Raw genomic sequence first — 15,907 nt, 5'->3', positions numbered from 1 at the left:
GAAGGGATATTTTTTATACCATCAGTCTTTTTCGAAATGCTCATTTAACACTACTATAAAAATCACCAATGAGTTTATATTTTTATAATTTATTGGTATATTAAAACAATGATTTAGTACTACTTTTTATTTTATTACAGCAAATGTTCAAAGTGGCATTCACCATTGCACAATGCCCAATACGGTGTTCAAAGTTATCAATTACATTTTGAATATTTGGTGTTATGTTCCAAACTTCTTCTCTGATACGATTTTTCAATCCTTTAATAGTGTCTGATCTGTTCACATACACTTTGGTTTTTAGATAATCCCACAAAGAAATCTAGTGGGGTTAAGTTAGGGGTGCGTGGTGGCCCTTCAAGCGTCCCTCTTCTGCTTCATCGATTTGGAAAAACTTCATTAAGGTAATTTCTTATATCGAGGCCAAAATATGGAGGGGCACCGTCTTGTTGGAACCAGACATCACCAGCAGGCATATCGTGCTCATTAGGGTTAGGAAAACTTAATTCCAGGGCTGGAATTAGTTGAAAACGCAATATCCAAATAAATGTCACCTGTCAAATTGCCCTCAAAGAAATAAGGTCCCAGTATGCGATTTCCTACTATTCCAGCCCAATCATTCACTTTTTCCGGCTGTTGTGCGTATTCTTGCATCTAATTGGAATTTTCTGGGCTTAGTTAGTATTTCGCCCGTTTACGATTTCGTTTAAGCAAAAAGTTGCTTCGTGAGTGAAAATTATGTGATATTTTAAGTTGGGTTGTCTTTCAAATAAATTTCTAATTTCCTCGAAAAACTGTAATCTTCTGTTTGTGACATCTGCCCATAGTTCTTGTAAGACGTTAACTTTGTAAGGGTGCCACATTTGAAACTTCAGAGTTCTGTGAATTGAGGACTTCGTCAAATTGAAGTTGGCTGAGATAGATCTAATGAATGAGTGAGGATTTTCAGTAACGACGATTTTGACGGTCATTTTCGCTTATCGTTCTTCGTCTTCCTGGTCAAGGTAAATCTTTTATACTTCCGGTTTCTTCAAACTTTTTGGATACTTTTCTTATTGTAGCTCGACTAATTCTCTAGTCTGGATAATTATAGTGAAATAAGTCACATACCTACTGTTATCTCATCCGATAATAATTAAAATTTCAATTCTCTGTTTTTCGCCTAAACGGTCCACTATTTTTCAAAATAATTTAACAACGAATGAATCGGAATTAAAACGATTCTCGTTGTACCTAATGTAATTTTATTTGTCTATTGATGTGTTTATTTTTTAGAAAAAGTAAGTAGAAAAAGATTAATAAGGAGTAGGTACGTTTTTTAAAGTACAGAAGAGACTATGATTGTTTGAAATAGTCGTATGTACGACATAAAAGACAATTTTTTACATTTTTTTGACAACTATGACAAAAAAGTGGGTATAGCTTTATATAGCTGAATTCGTCTTTAAAGACCTATAAAATATAGAACGTCCTATTAAAAAAAAATGTCGGTAATGTTATAGGTCTGTCAATCATGGCTCAAAAAAAAATAGAAAATATTGCAGAAAAGTGACAATTTCTATATACTAATTAATTTTTTTAAATCTAAACTGAAAAGAAAATATGAATTTTCCATCATTTCCATCATTTTTAAGGTCAAGGACAGCCGTTCATTCAATGAAATGAAGCGGTAGCTCTGTAACTAGGATTACATGAAAGTTTCCAGAATTGCGTAATTTACGACTCTGTAACTATGTTATTTACAGGTCAATATTAGCTTATAAAATTATATATTTACAGAGAAGCGCAAAATTAACCCATAAAAATTCTGATCAGCCAACATATTAAGCTTAATTAAGATTGGAACAAAACTAAAAAAAAATATTTAATGCAAATAATTTTACAGTTTGTGTTTTGTAAGAGCAAATATCTAACGATAAATTGAAAATACGGAAAGCTTGAAGTTTCAGAATGTAATGAGAGACTGATTAAAATACAGATTCTAACAGGCAAATAGGGAATTATTTCATATTATTGTCAAATATTTGTTTCAGTTACTTACCCTTTGCAAAACTTATTTGGATTAGAACGAAGTCAGTACAAAAGAATGGCAAACTATCAATTCAAATTTGTAAAATAAATTGAAAGTTAAACTTGTACTTTGTTCTTTAACTTTACTTTACTTTTCATCCTCACAATTTTGCTTCCATTTAAAGATATTCTATTGTAGAATATACAGGGTGTTTCTAAAAATGGGGTTCCAAACTTCTGCTGCGTTTATAACTCATTAAAATAAGCCAAAAAGTTCCTATTAACATGTGCCCTAAAACGCACCCTTAGGAAGTTATATGCCCTTAAAGGGCTCAAACAAAACTGTTTTTTTTCTGTTACTGATAAAACGGTCGCAAATAAATAAAAAAAAATATATGGGTCTTACATAACTTTTTACGTTAAATAACATGGGCTACTCTGTTTTTCGACATGCAAATCATATGCGTCCCATTTAGGTTGGTGAACGGGGTTTGGCCCGTAAATTTTTTTATTTTACAATTTTCTCTACAGATTTATAAAATCTTAACAATTTTACGTAAAAAATATTATCTTTGTCCAAATCGACATTTCCAATAGTTTTCGAGTAAATTGAGTTTGAAAATTACTCTGCTCTTTAAGTTATTAGGCCAAAAATTACAAAAATCTGTTTACCATGGCAAATAAGACTGACGTTGCCACAACGCTTAACAATTTAAGTTATTGACAAACTGTCAATTGAGCTTTGCAGTGTTTAATTAGTAAAAGTGGTGAGTGGAAAATTTAAGTATACAACATTATTGCAATTCATAAAATGGAGTCATATTCAAACACGGAAATGGCTGATATGCACTTCATGTACGGCCGTGCGGCTGGAAATGCATCAGAAGCGAGGCGTCTGTATGCGGCAGCATACCCGAATAGAAGACTTCCTTCTCGACAGGTATTTCAGAGGATCCATCAATGTTTAAAAGAAAATGGTTCGTTCCAACCAAGAGTAAATGAGAGCTGTGCAGGACAATCCAAGGGTTAGTGTAAGAAGTGTCGCACGTATGCACAATATAAGTTTTTCCGTAGTTTGGCGAATTCTTTGCGAACAACTACTTCATCCTTTTCATATCCAGCGTGTTCAAGCTTTAAATCTGAATGACTACGAACCACGTCGGCAGTTCTGCCAACGGTTTTTGCGAAAATCGAGGCGGATTCCGAATTTTGCATGTCTTATTTTGTTTACGGATGAGGCAAGCTTCAGTAAAGATGGTTATGTCAATTTTCATAACGCTCATGAATGGGCTGATGAAAACCCACACATCATATTTCAGTCCAGACATTAGATTCGGTTTTCCGTTAACGTTTGGGCAGGCATTTTAGGCGATCGGCTAATAGGACCGTTTGTGTTGCCTAATCGACTTTTGTAAGATGTCCCTTTAATTGAACGCCAAAGCATATGGTTTATGCAGGACGGGGCGCCACCTCATTACCTACATAATGTAAGACAACACTTAAATGAGTTGTATGGAGAAAATTGGATAGGCCGAGGAGGTCCTGTTCCCTGGCCTCCACGTTCCCCTGACCTTAACCCCCTGGACTATTTTTTGTGGAGTCAACTTAAGGCAAAGGTTTATAAAATTCCAATTGAGACCTTTCAGCAACTACGGGAGGAAATTGAAACCGCATGCATGGAAATAAGGCAAACACCTAGAATTTTCCAAAGAGTTCGCTAATCATTGAAGCGTCGAGCTAGATTATGCATCGAAATGCAAGGTGGTCACTTCGAGCAGTTCTTGTAATTTAACTTATTATTACTAATTTTAATCCCATTATTTTCTATTTCACATTTAGCTATTGTCTGCAGTAGTAATTAGTTCTTTAATTAGTAAGTGCAACTCTAAATTTAAATAGTATTAGCTTATGTCCTAAATTATTTATTAAATGATCGGATCCTTCATAAATGCAATTTATTTAAATAATGTTACTGAAATTTCAAACTCAATTTACTCGAAAACCATTGGAAATATCGATTTGGACAAAGATAATATTTTTTACGTAAAATTGTTAAGATTTTATAAATCTGTAGAGAAAATTGTAAAAAAAATAGAAATAAAAAAAATTAGGGGCCGAAAACCCCCTTCACCAACCTAAATGGGACGCATATGATTTGCATCTCGAAAAACGGAGTAGCCCATGTTATTTAACGTAAAAAGTTCTGTAAGATCTATAAATTTTTTTCTATTTATTTTCGACCGTTTTGTCAATAACAGAAAAAAAAACAGTTTTGTTTGAGCCCTTTTAAGGGCATATAACTTCCTAAGGGTGCGTTTTAGGGCACATGTTAATAGGAACTTTTTGGCTTATTTTAATGAGTTATAAACACCCTGTATTTGTATATGTAAGCATTTGACATATCAAACCCTCTTCCAGTTTACCAAACTTGGTACTTTGCTAAGAGTCATTTATTTCACCCTGAGTATGAACCATTTTGGTTTAATATTAATAGAAACACTTCACGCACATTAAATTCTCACTTACCTAAATGGCACAAACAGATAATGGGTCTGACACTCCGGGAATAATTATTTGAATCTGTATGATTCTGTGAAATATTCGTTATACAGGGTATTCGGACATGTCGGGCACCCTTCATCACTTGCAAAGGCAGCAACATTAGACTGAGGTATTTTTGCTCAGTTGTCTCACTTTGACCTTAAAATTATCAAGGTAGCATTTGTGCTGCTTTATTTATATACAAACCGTTAACTACTTTACAAAGTAACTAATAATTATCTGTATTTATACCCAAGTAAAATGAAAATACTGGATAGAATTATACCTTAACAACAGTATGTTATTCGTGATCTGATTTTTATATTTTTACACTTTATTACTGCTGTATTTTATTAGTACCTAATAGTAAAAAGTTTATAATTTTTTTTACATTCCATTTATTTCATCTGTGTGTGATTGAATAAGTATTTTACAAAGTTATTTCTGAAGGACTAAGGCCCAATAAGGGAAAGAGCAACAGATCCTCTCGCCTTTGAAAATATCAGGTTTGATTATTTTGAGCACCGGAAGGGTCGCATGTTTCCGTGTGGTTTCTAACTGTCTAGTATGGTTACGATTACCACGAGTGTGCAGCTAAATTTAGTTAGTGTTTCGAGGGTAACCCCAGAGAGAGAGTTCTGGCAGGGTTTGAAGGCGTGAGAGGGTTGTATTATTTTTAGTAAGGACGCACAAACTGCCTCGTTTCTATACATTTTCAATATGACTAATATAATCGTTACCTGTATGTTATTAGTTTTTAAACTAACTGGCAACCACTTTGTGTATTTCCCAGGAGTAAACCCACCCTTCACCAATGTGTTCATCAAATTAACCACACAATTGCTCAATATTAGCTTTCTGTCACTAATGTATAAAAATGTCTCTAGATATTAATTAATCACACTTAATAAAAATTTGAATTAGAACATAATTTTTTCAAATATTAGATATCATTTCTATTATTGCAAAAAATGTATACTTTAGATTCGAGGTTAAATATTTGTACAGTTGTCTCTAAATAAATAAATAAATAAATAAATAAATTTGCTTATCAAAATTCAGCAATATAATTATCTTTGAAGGTAAGATTTAACACCCAAACAGTTTTGAAAGCTTACTATCGTATACAATTTTTGTGAGGAAAATGTGAGAATTTGTTAAAGTCTGTATACCTTATAATATTCTATTTGAAATTAATCCAGTTTCCTAGTCTAAACAAACTGCATCTTCATATCCTAGCAAAAAATAAGTACTAATAAGGATGTTAAATTTCCATATGTAAACAGTTATTTTTTTTATTTTTCACCAAATTATAGAAAACCGTCACACCATAAACAACTACTTTGACGAATTACTAAAAGTTTGTTGGAGTTTGCAACAATGTAAGCAGTTGTTTTTGTCTTATAGTTAATTGCCTACTTTATAAATATATAAATATAAATGACTATTTTTTTATATTATGATTAAGCCTGAGGATGTAGTTTGTTTATACTATGAAACCGGTTGCATTTTTTTTAATTCAAATATTATTACTTGAAGATTAGAAAAGAAGATACATTAAACAAATCATTTTTAGGTAATCAATTATATCATATTTTAGTTATCCACAAAAGGATGAGGAGTTTTGCAAGAAAAATGTCAATATCTGTATTTTAATCTACTAAAATGTTTTTACAATTTTAACCAAAGCTTGGCGGACATATTTATTTAGTGTTATTCATCTTTTTGTTTTGTACTTCTTTAACTTTTTAATTGTCTTTAAAATAAACAAAAAGCTACTATCAGCTACCAGTAAGCTCCATCAAATTGTCATTTAAATCTGAATAAAACAAGAGGAGAGAGAGAGAAGGTCAAGAAATTATCACAAGTGAATTTTCACATAATTCAACAAAATGATCAACTTATTAGTCAAATATAGGTAAGGTTACCAATTTTTAGAACAAGGATTTCTAAAGTGATGCCAGAGTTACACAAATCAAGTGTGATAATAAATACATTTTTATTTATTTTTTATATTGAGCTTTATATACATATTTAAAATAAAGGCAAGATTATAAAATCTGAGTAAAATTAATCTTTTTGAACATGTAAATTTTAAGAGTCACTATATCTTCAGTTAGCCAATAAGTTGGAAGCACTTCTATTATCTTCAATTTTTGGACAGTTAGAAATTCATCTATATGACCTCGAGCTTCTCATTCTGCCGAAATTTAGAACAGTATCGGAGACTATTTATTGCCATCCTTATTGTCGTGGTTACTTAAAAAGTTTTCAGCAACTGCTTGAAAAATAAGCGATGATTTTCCTTTCTCTATCATTGTTACAATAAATGTAAGGTCTTCCAACATATATCTAATTAGGTTCATCGAAAACGAAATTTTACATCGATGATTTATGGGAATTAGAAGTATTTTCCATCTTTGTCCAAAGCTTTCATGGATTGCTCCATGAGAACAAGTTTAATAGAGTATGAACGCAATAGCTTTTTATGGCGAGTCAGAGTTCTACAATGACGATTTTCGCATAATACAAACGTCATTCTGATCATTTTTAACCTTAGTGTCTTGTTGAAGTATGGTTATTGTTCCAATATCATCCCTAGAATTTTGAGATATTCCCTAATTTGCTGCTGATGAGCTGAGTAATTGATTTTTCCAACTAGTTTGAGTTTACTATACTCCTCGTTTAGCTGTGTTGAGTATGTAATGGGTATTGGGGTATTACACGTAGCTCTTTGAAGTAGTACTACCAATAAACAGTGTTTTGATGGAAGAATGAATGGTCTCCGATCTTCGTTTTTTTACGTATGCCTGACTTTAGAGATCAGGATCATTACACGACACTAATTTCACGTATTAGGTAGGTACTTATATTTTCAATGACTCTTGAATAATGGACCAAAAACTGATTCACTTGCTGTCTTTGAAGGACCATAGAGTCCTGATGAATCATGTTACGAAATAATGTAATGCTTGTATGTTCTTTCGGTGAAATCAGTCTCAAGAAGGTCTCACAAAGTAGCTGTTTATACCACTGAGGTAAATTATTTCGTTTTACAGAAACCGAATATAGCAAGAATACAAATTTCATCCTCCAAAAGGTTCGAATCTAATTCCATACCGCTTTCAGAACGCAAAAACAAAACTCTTATGTACAGCGCAGCTAAATACTCGTTGCTGATGATATTTCATAGACTCTCCATCTCCAAACGTAGCCTCATTATTAACGGAATGAAAATACTTCGTCAAGCACCGACTTCAGATTGACAATTGCGCCAGTCGCACTGTCCTCAGACTTTAATTAACAAAACAAAGCATACAATTTAGGTTGCTAATTAATTCTCTTGTACATGAGTATGGAATGATTAAAGCCGGGGACTCGGTGATCGCGACCTACGGATTAATTTGGAATTCATTTATTTATCAGGACCTGCTATACATCTCGTAATCCATTTATCTTGAGGTACGATATTGTGATATTTTATTAGAGGGAGCAAATCTAATTTATAATTCATCCAGCATAAATCATGCCGAATATCGGGAGTTATACGGGCCTAATTAAAATGTGTGTTATTGAAATATTAATCAAAATTACTCAAGTTGGTTGGCAGAATACGTACGTTTCCTAATAAAAATAATTTCTGCTTCCACCGTCTTTTTGTCTTTAATACAGAAATCTTACAACATTTTCATACTACAATGGGCCTTAGGATTTAAGTGAAAGTCAACAAAATTTCAAGTTGGCTTAACAATTAGAAAGTATTTTTTTTGTTAGTTCTTTAATAATTCTTTGTTGCATTTTCTGCAGAAAGGCCAATCATAAGAAAAAAATGGAATGTTACAGTAGATGTGGAGATTTTACATGTTTTTGTTTTTTTTTTAATAATTCTTGTAAAACTTCATACAAACTTTAATTAGAGTTCGGCAAGAAGTAATGAAATACCGATTACTGAATACATTACCAAGTAATTATTGTACAGGGTGAGTCAATGCTGTGGCAAAGTTGATTCATCGCTAGAATATATTTGAGGCAAAATATTTCAAAATATGTTCGGGTGGGGGGGGGCAAAAATGCAAATTTTAAAAATAATTTGACTTACACAGGGTGATTTCTTTTCGGAGAGTTGACCAAAGTTGTATTTTTTAAATGGAACACCCTGTATTTGAGTGGATATTTATATTTTACATGGAATTATGCAACTTTTTGGTAATAGGTACTATATCTCAAAAATCAGTCGTTTCCGAGATATTAATATTTTAATGTAAAAAATACATTTTCGGCGTAACACTTGATCGTTGATGATATTCTCGTTTTTTGAGATACAATCTAAGCAATCCTCAAACACATTGTACTAGGATCACCGTAAGTTCTAAAGTGGTCACTGTTTACAAATGTCATACATAATGTTCACAAAATATTTTCTTTTTCAAAGGCAATTTTTTTTTTTTTTCAAATGAAACAACCTGAATTTTTTAACTGGATGTAGAAGACCTTCTCAAAATCTACAACTTTCATAATAGGTGTTATATATCAGTTCCTCGTATTTTACGATATTTTTAACAATTTCTTTATTTTTTGTGAAAATATCCTAGGGAGGCATTGCTATGGCCGTGAAACAAAAGAAATTTTGTCAACAGTTTTTCCTGTCATTAACTTTGACTGTTAAAGTAGAGTTTTTCTGTGAATCAAATAGTTATTCTTAATTAATTAAATAATATTGTGTGTTCTTACTTTGTTCGTAATGAATTTCTCAAGAGAAAAAGCTGAGGCTATCTTGATAAAATTTATCATAATAGATGGATTGGTCGACGTTGGCATTGTCATGGCTTCAGATGAGACATTTCGTAAAATCAAAGAAATATTCCTTAAAACCGAAGAATATTTTATGGATCATGAATTTTCAAAAGACTCTTGGGCCCGTGCAACTGCGGATAATGCATAACAATTAGGCGACAAAATCCGATTATCGACAATGCAGATCCTCGTGGGTGCAGGAAGCATGGAATTACATGCACAATTGCATGTACAAATTGATTTGGAACCAACTGTTCCAATCCTGAAATAGTCGAAAATGTAATAGATGATAGTGATGGAGACAGTGATGGCAGTACTGATGATGAAAATTGTGATTGATAGTGAAAGTGGTAGATAAATATATGATAGTAGTTGTATGACTAATTGCCTTGCAATTAAAAAGAAAATTGGTTCTCAGAATAAAGTAGATTCTTTTCGATTAATTAATTTCCTGTTAGTTTTTCTTACCCTTCTTGTCTAATCTCTGTAAATTTACGTGTGTTACAATGTAAAGATAAGCCTACAAGATCATGGTTGGTAAGCGGGTGGGGCAGTTTTATTGCAAAAATCTGATGTGCCTTTCGATGTTTTCCAGACAGCTCACCCCACGGGCGTCGGGCATACTTTTCAGTGTCAGAATCAGCTATTACTCTCTCAGCTATCCGATGTTTTACTGAAGCAAACCCCTTGCTCCCCTGGGGGCCCCAGGAGCGTCGGGTATACTTTTCAGTGTCAGAATTGAAATCCCCGACCCCAAAAACCCCCGAGTAGAAATTTAGAAGGCAATTACTCAGCTATTCGGTATTTTACAGAAGGGCCCCCGTGCCCCCCTGGGGAGCCACAGGGGCGTCGGACATTCGTTTCAGTGTCAGAATCGAAATTCCCGACCCCAAAAACCCCCGAGTGGGGATTTAGAAGGCAATTACTCAACTATTCGATGTTTTACAGAAGGCTCCCCCTTGCCCCCCTGGGGGACCACAGGGCCGTCGGGCATATTTTTCAGGGTCAGATTCGGAATCTTCGACCCCGAAAACCAAATTTCTATAACTTTTAGTCAATTCATACCATTTTTAGAAAATTCGTAAAAATTGATGAACTCCAAGATGCACTTTATGCACCCGCAATGCAGTTTCGATCCAGCCCCAAAGTATAATATGTAGACTTTTTTCTTGATATTTTTCCGAAGACAATGCCGAAAACCGCAACTCGATCGGTTCATCAGAAAAAAATTTCTGATTTATTGTCTAACTTGCCTGGTCTATNGGGGGGGGGGGGGAGGTGTAAAAGATAGGGTATATAGAGAGCCACCAACTACCCGGATAAATAGAATGAGACAAGCCTGTCTTGGTAGTACACCAGAAATATTACATGATGATAATATCGTTCGCTGAATTAACTTGTGTATTCATGAATCTATTGTAACACTTAAAAAATAAAACTTTTTGTTTTTTCAATAAATAAATATATATTTTGCTATCATATAAAAGATGTCTCGTTCACTAAAAATTCAATAAGAATAAGAAAGCTGCATAATTTAGGATCATTGTTCTTTTCTGCAAAAAGTACAAATACAATTTAAGCAATGTTTCTTTGTTTCCACTCTTTAGTCATAAGTACGTCGAGGCTATTTATATTAAAAAAATGAAAAATAAAAAAATTGCGAAAAATATCGTAAAATATGAGGAACTGATATGTAACATCTATTAAAAAAGTTGTACATTTTGAGGTCTTTTACATCCAGTTAAAAACTAAATTTTTGCCTTTGAAAAAGATAATATTTATTACGATTTTGTGAACACCCTGTATGACATTTACATACAGTGACCATTTCAGAATTTACGGTGAACCCAGTACAATATGTGTGATGATTTCTTAGATTGTATCTCAAAAAACAAGTATATTAGCAACGATCAAGTGTAACTAGGGTTGCCAGATCTCCGGGTTTGACCCGGAGTCTTCGGGCTTTGATGGTACATCTTCGGGCTCCGGGTTAACACATCATTTCTCCGGGTTTTCTTTGTTGCGGAGAAATCATGATTTCTTCGAAAATATTTCCTACATTTTCTGATTCCGTCCTTTTTTTTTAGACATCAGTTATACAACGCCCCGTTGAAACCTATCGCTGGATCCATATCTCCAGGTCACGAACTAGATATTTCCTTTTTTTGACATCGATTTCTTCAAACTCAAACCCCCTACGGGTCATCTCTCCGGATCTGTCATTAAATAGATCTGGTAACCCTATATATAGCTATATAATGCGAAACATCGCCTTGATGTTAAAAATGTTGTTACCGCCGTTCTTGGGGGTGAAAATTAGAAACATTTGGAATTATTCAATTTTCGTGGCTGAAAACATACATAGGTATTGTATTCTCGAAACCGAGAGAGTTGCACTAAACCAAATTTGGAGAGAACATAGCTAATACAATGCGAAACACCGCCTTAATGTTAAAAATGTTGTCACCGCCGTTCTTTGAGGTGAAATTTCGAAATATTTCGATTTATTCAATTTTCGTGGTTGAAAACATACATAGGTATTGTATTCTCGAAACCGCGAGAGTTGCATTAAACCAAATTTGGAGAGGACATAGCTAATACAATGCGAAACACCGCCTTAATGTTAAAAATGTTGTCACCGCCGTTCTTTGGGGTGAAAATTCGAAATATTTGGAATTATTCAATTTTCGTGGCTGAAAATATACATAGGTATTGTATTCTCGAAACCGCGAAAGTTGCACTAAACCAAATTTGGTCAGGATATAGTTAGGGTTGCCAGATCCCCAGGTTTGACCCGGAGTCTTCGGGTTTTGATGGTACATCTTCGGGCTCCGGGTTAACACGTCATTTCTCCGGGTTTTCTTTGTTGCGGAGAAATTATGATTTCTTCGAAAATATTTCCTACATTTTCTGATCCTGTCCTTTTTTTAGACATCAATTATACAACGCCCCGTTGAAACCTATCACTGGATCCATATCTTCAGGTCACGAACTAGATATTTCCTTTTTTTTGACATCGATTACTTCAAACTCAAACCCCGTACGGGTCATGTTCCGGATGTGTCATGAAATAGATCTGGTAACCCTAAGTGTAACGCCGAAAATGTCATTTTTTATATTAAAATATTAATATCTCAGATTTTTGAGACATAGTAGGACCTATTACGAAAAAATTGCATAATTCCATGTAAAATATAAATATCCACTTAAACACAGGGTGTTCCATTTAAAACAAAATACAACTTTGGGCAGCTCTCCGAAAATGAATCACCCTATATAAGGCAGATTATTTTTAAGATCCTGTATATTTGCATAACGAATACATTATTCAATATTCATAGAACGTTTAAGAATACTGAACTAAATACCATTTTCTATCAAGCAGTAAATACAATTAATTCACTTCATTAATTGTGCTGTGCCCTCCCCAGTTGTTTGAGGTTAATTTTATTTATATATTTTATTTATTCTTGATTATTATTAGTTATTAATGGTCGTGGGTTGGATATTTTGTTGCTCTATTTATGATATTATTTAAGTTGTTATAATTAGTAAACCATGGGCGCCAGTCGAATGAATCGACGAGGAAGGGGAGCAAGATAAGCAAAATAATTATATTAGTTCTAAATATAATTTTAATATAAAAATTAGTTGGGATTATATAATACAATAGAAATATGTTTTATTAAATAGTACATATAAAAGTTTAGAAAATTTAATTAATTGAAAGGGCCGCCCTTTTCGGTAAGTATAAATTTTGTTTTTGTTATTTTCATAAATAGCTTATAATAGTAGTATAAATAGTTTATAAATGTAAATATGTATAAATATAAAAATAGTTAAGGTTGCTATTTTAAGGTTTATGTACCATTACAGGTAAGTATTAACATATGAACGTGCAAACTTGAAAAAAAAATTGACAAACTTACAGACTAAAATGACAAGAATATTCTAAAAACGAAGGTAAATTTATTAACGTTCTTCACGTGCTCTTAAGGCTTATAAGATTTAAATTCTAGGTGATCCTTTGCTGGAGAAGACAGTGATGCTGCTCAGTATAATCTGGGTGAAACCCAAGAGATAAAAGAGGAAAATGTACTCACTCATTCACAGGGAATTGGTACCTTACAAGGACATCGTCAGTAGTACATTTATAAGAAAAATGGCTGTTCTCTGGTGTGGCTTCAGAATTAGTTCCATTTACTCTTTAAGTTCTGCATTACAGAGGCAAATATGATCAACTTCTTTAGTGTGGCTGGTGGTGTCTGGCTACTAAATCTTCGCCAAAGCAAAAGCAGTGATAGTAATTTGTTTTTGTTTCTTTTCTCGGTATAATTAAAAACCTACAATATATATAGTTTTGCTTTATTTGATCTAGATTGAAATGTTATAAACATATTACTCAAATCAAAATTAGATGTGAATATCTATTAAATGTAATGTATTATTGTTATTACCTTAGATCTTATAAGGTTTCACACTAACGGCCAACTTCTCACTGCGAATCGCCTGTGTCTTTATTTTGCGAGATTCTTTTTATACTTACAAAAACTTATCGCTATATGCTGGGAAATATTGTTAGCATTCGAATTGTGCATTGAAATTTTATTATGATAATGATGAAACTAAATCTAGAGAAATATCAATAGCTCACACAAAAAAAACATAACATATTTAGCCCGTTATGCAGCTTATTTATGAGTACATTATAAATAATACAGGGCGAACCATTTGATAGTGTCACACACCCCCTCGCCCCAGTAAAAATGGTCGAGCTTACGAGAACATTTTTTTACTATAAACTTAACTTATCAATATATCTTACACATAGAGTACAAGTAATTTGTAAACTAAATACTATAAAATGTAAAATACAAATTAAATGAAAATTTTGCTTTCGTCAAAATCGGGATAGTTTGAGAATTAAATACTATAAGATGTAAAATAATAATTAAATGAAAATTTTACACTCAAATCGGGACTGTTTAAGGATTAAATACTATAGGCTGTAAAATAATAATTAATTGAAAATTTTACTTTCTAATCGGGACAGTTTAAGAAGCTTCTTATTTCCAAAATTTCTCATCAATTCTTGAATTGACGTCTATTCTTTTTTTTACGTGACGTGATGTACAGTAGGTATTAATCAGTACATTCATTCACCATTTACCTAATCGCTGCCACATTCATTCAACCATTCATACTTAGTCTAATCCGGTTCTGAATCCTGATAAAGTTTTAAATCTTTTACATGGAATCTACCAATGTTTCTGCCATCTGGACCATCGAGCTCATAAACTAATTTAGAAATTACTTTCCTAACTTTACACAAAATGTATTTTGGTGCGAGTTTTGCTGCAAAACATTCAGCTTTATTAGACAAAACGAAATTCTTTTTCCAAACTTTGTCTCCTACGTGATATACATCAGATGGTCTTTTCCTAAGATTATAACTTTTCTCATTCCTTCTATAGGCTTCTGCTAAATGATCGCGAACCTCTTGGTATAGTTGAGGAAGCTTATCAATTTCCTGGCCGTATTCTTTACGATTACACTCAGTTAAATCAAGCTCACTCGCTGACTCTAACTTACCATAGTAGTTTCCATTTGATGGAACGTACCGCCCAAAATTTAATAATGTAGGTGTAAAACCAGAACTCTCGTGAACTGCTGTGCGTAAAGCAAAACCTATTTTATGGATTTCTTTATCCCAGTTTCGATGATCGATGTCTTTTAAGTATGAACGAATGGCCGTTTCTAAAACCCTGTTTACTCGTTCAACAGCATTTACTTGGGGATGAAAGTTTGCATTGTAGTGTATCATAACTCCATAATCTTGAGCAAGTTTTTTAAATACGTTAGATATAAACTGGACCCCATTATCACACGCAATTACTTGTGGTGCACCATATACTAGAAAAACTTGGTCTTCTAAAAATTTAACAATACTAGAAGATTTTGCTTCCCGTAGTGGATGTAACAAACAGAACTTTGTAAAATAATCATTAATAACCAATATATAACAGAAACCATTCTTCGATCTAGGAAGGGGACCTAATATATCAACAGAGATGTATTGCCATGGATAATTTACTCTCTTTGGCCGACCCATTAATCCTGGACGAGCTGACGAACTCATTTTCTGCGCAGCACAAGTTTTACATCGTCTTACATATTTTTGTACGTCGTGCAACAATTTTGGCCAATAATAAAGTTCCCTTATACGGTTCACGGTCTTATATATCCCAAGGTGTGCGGCTTTGGGGTCATCGTGACACTCTTTAAAAACATCCAGACGTTGAGATTTAGGAATCACCAACTTCCACTGGTACATATTTGTATTAAATCCAAAATTGAACGGAGTATGTTTATATAACAAGCCATTTTCAACTTTCCAATCTGAATAGTGTTCTGGAGCATTTTGTATATTATTTACCATTTTGGTATACCAAGAGTCTTCATTAATGCAATTTCGATTTATTTCGATGACACACGCTTCTATTGGTGCTCTAGATAACGCATCCGGAAGTAAGTTTAAAGATCCTTTTCGATGAACAATTTC

The sequence above is a fragment of the Anoplophora glabripennis genome, unplaced genomic scaffold (assembly GCF_000390285.2).
Source record: "Anoplophora glabripennis isolate ALB-LARVAE unplaced genomic scaffold, Agla_2.0 scaffold102, whole genome shotgun sequence".
Taxonomy (NCBI): Eukaryota; Metazoa; Arthropoda; class Insecta; order Coleoptera; family Cerambycidae; genus Anoplophora; species Anoplophora glabripennis.
The sequence above is the reverse complement of the archived record's forward strand: the minus strand, read 5'-3'. Positions refer to the sequence as shown.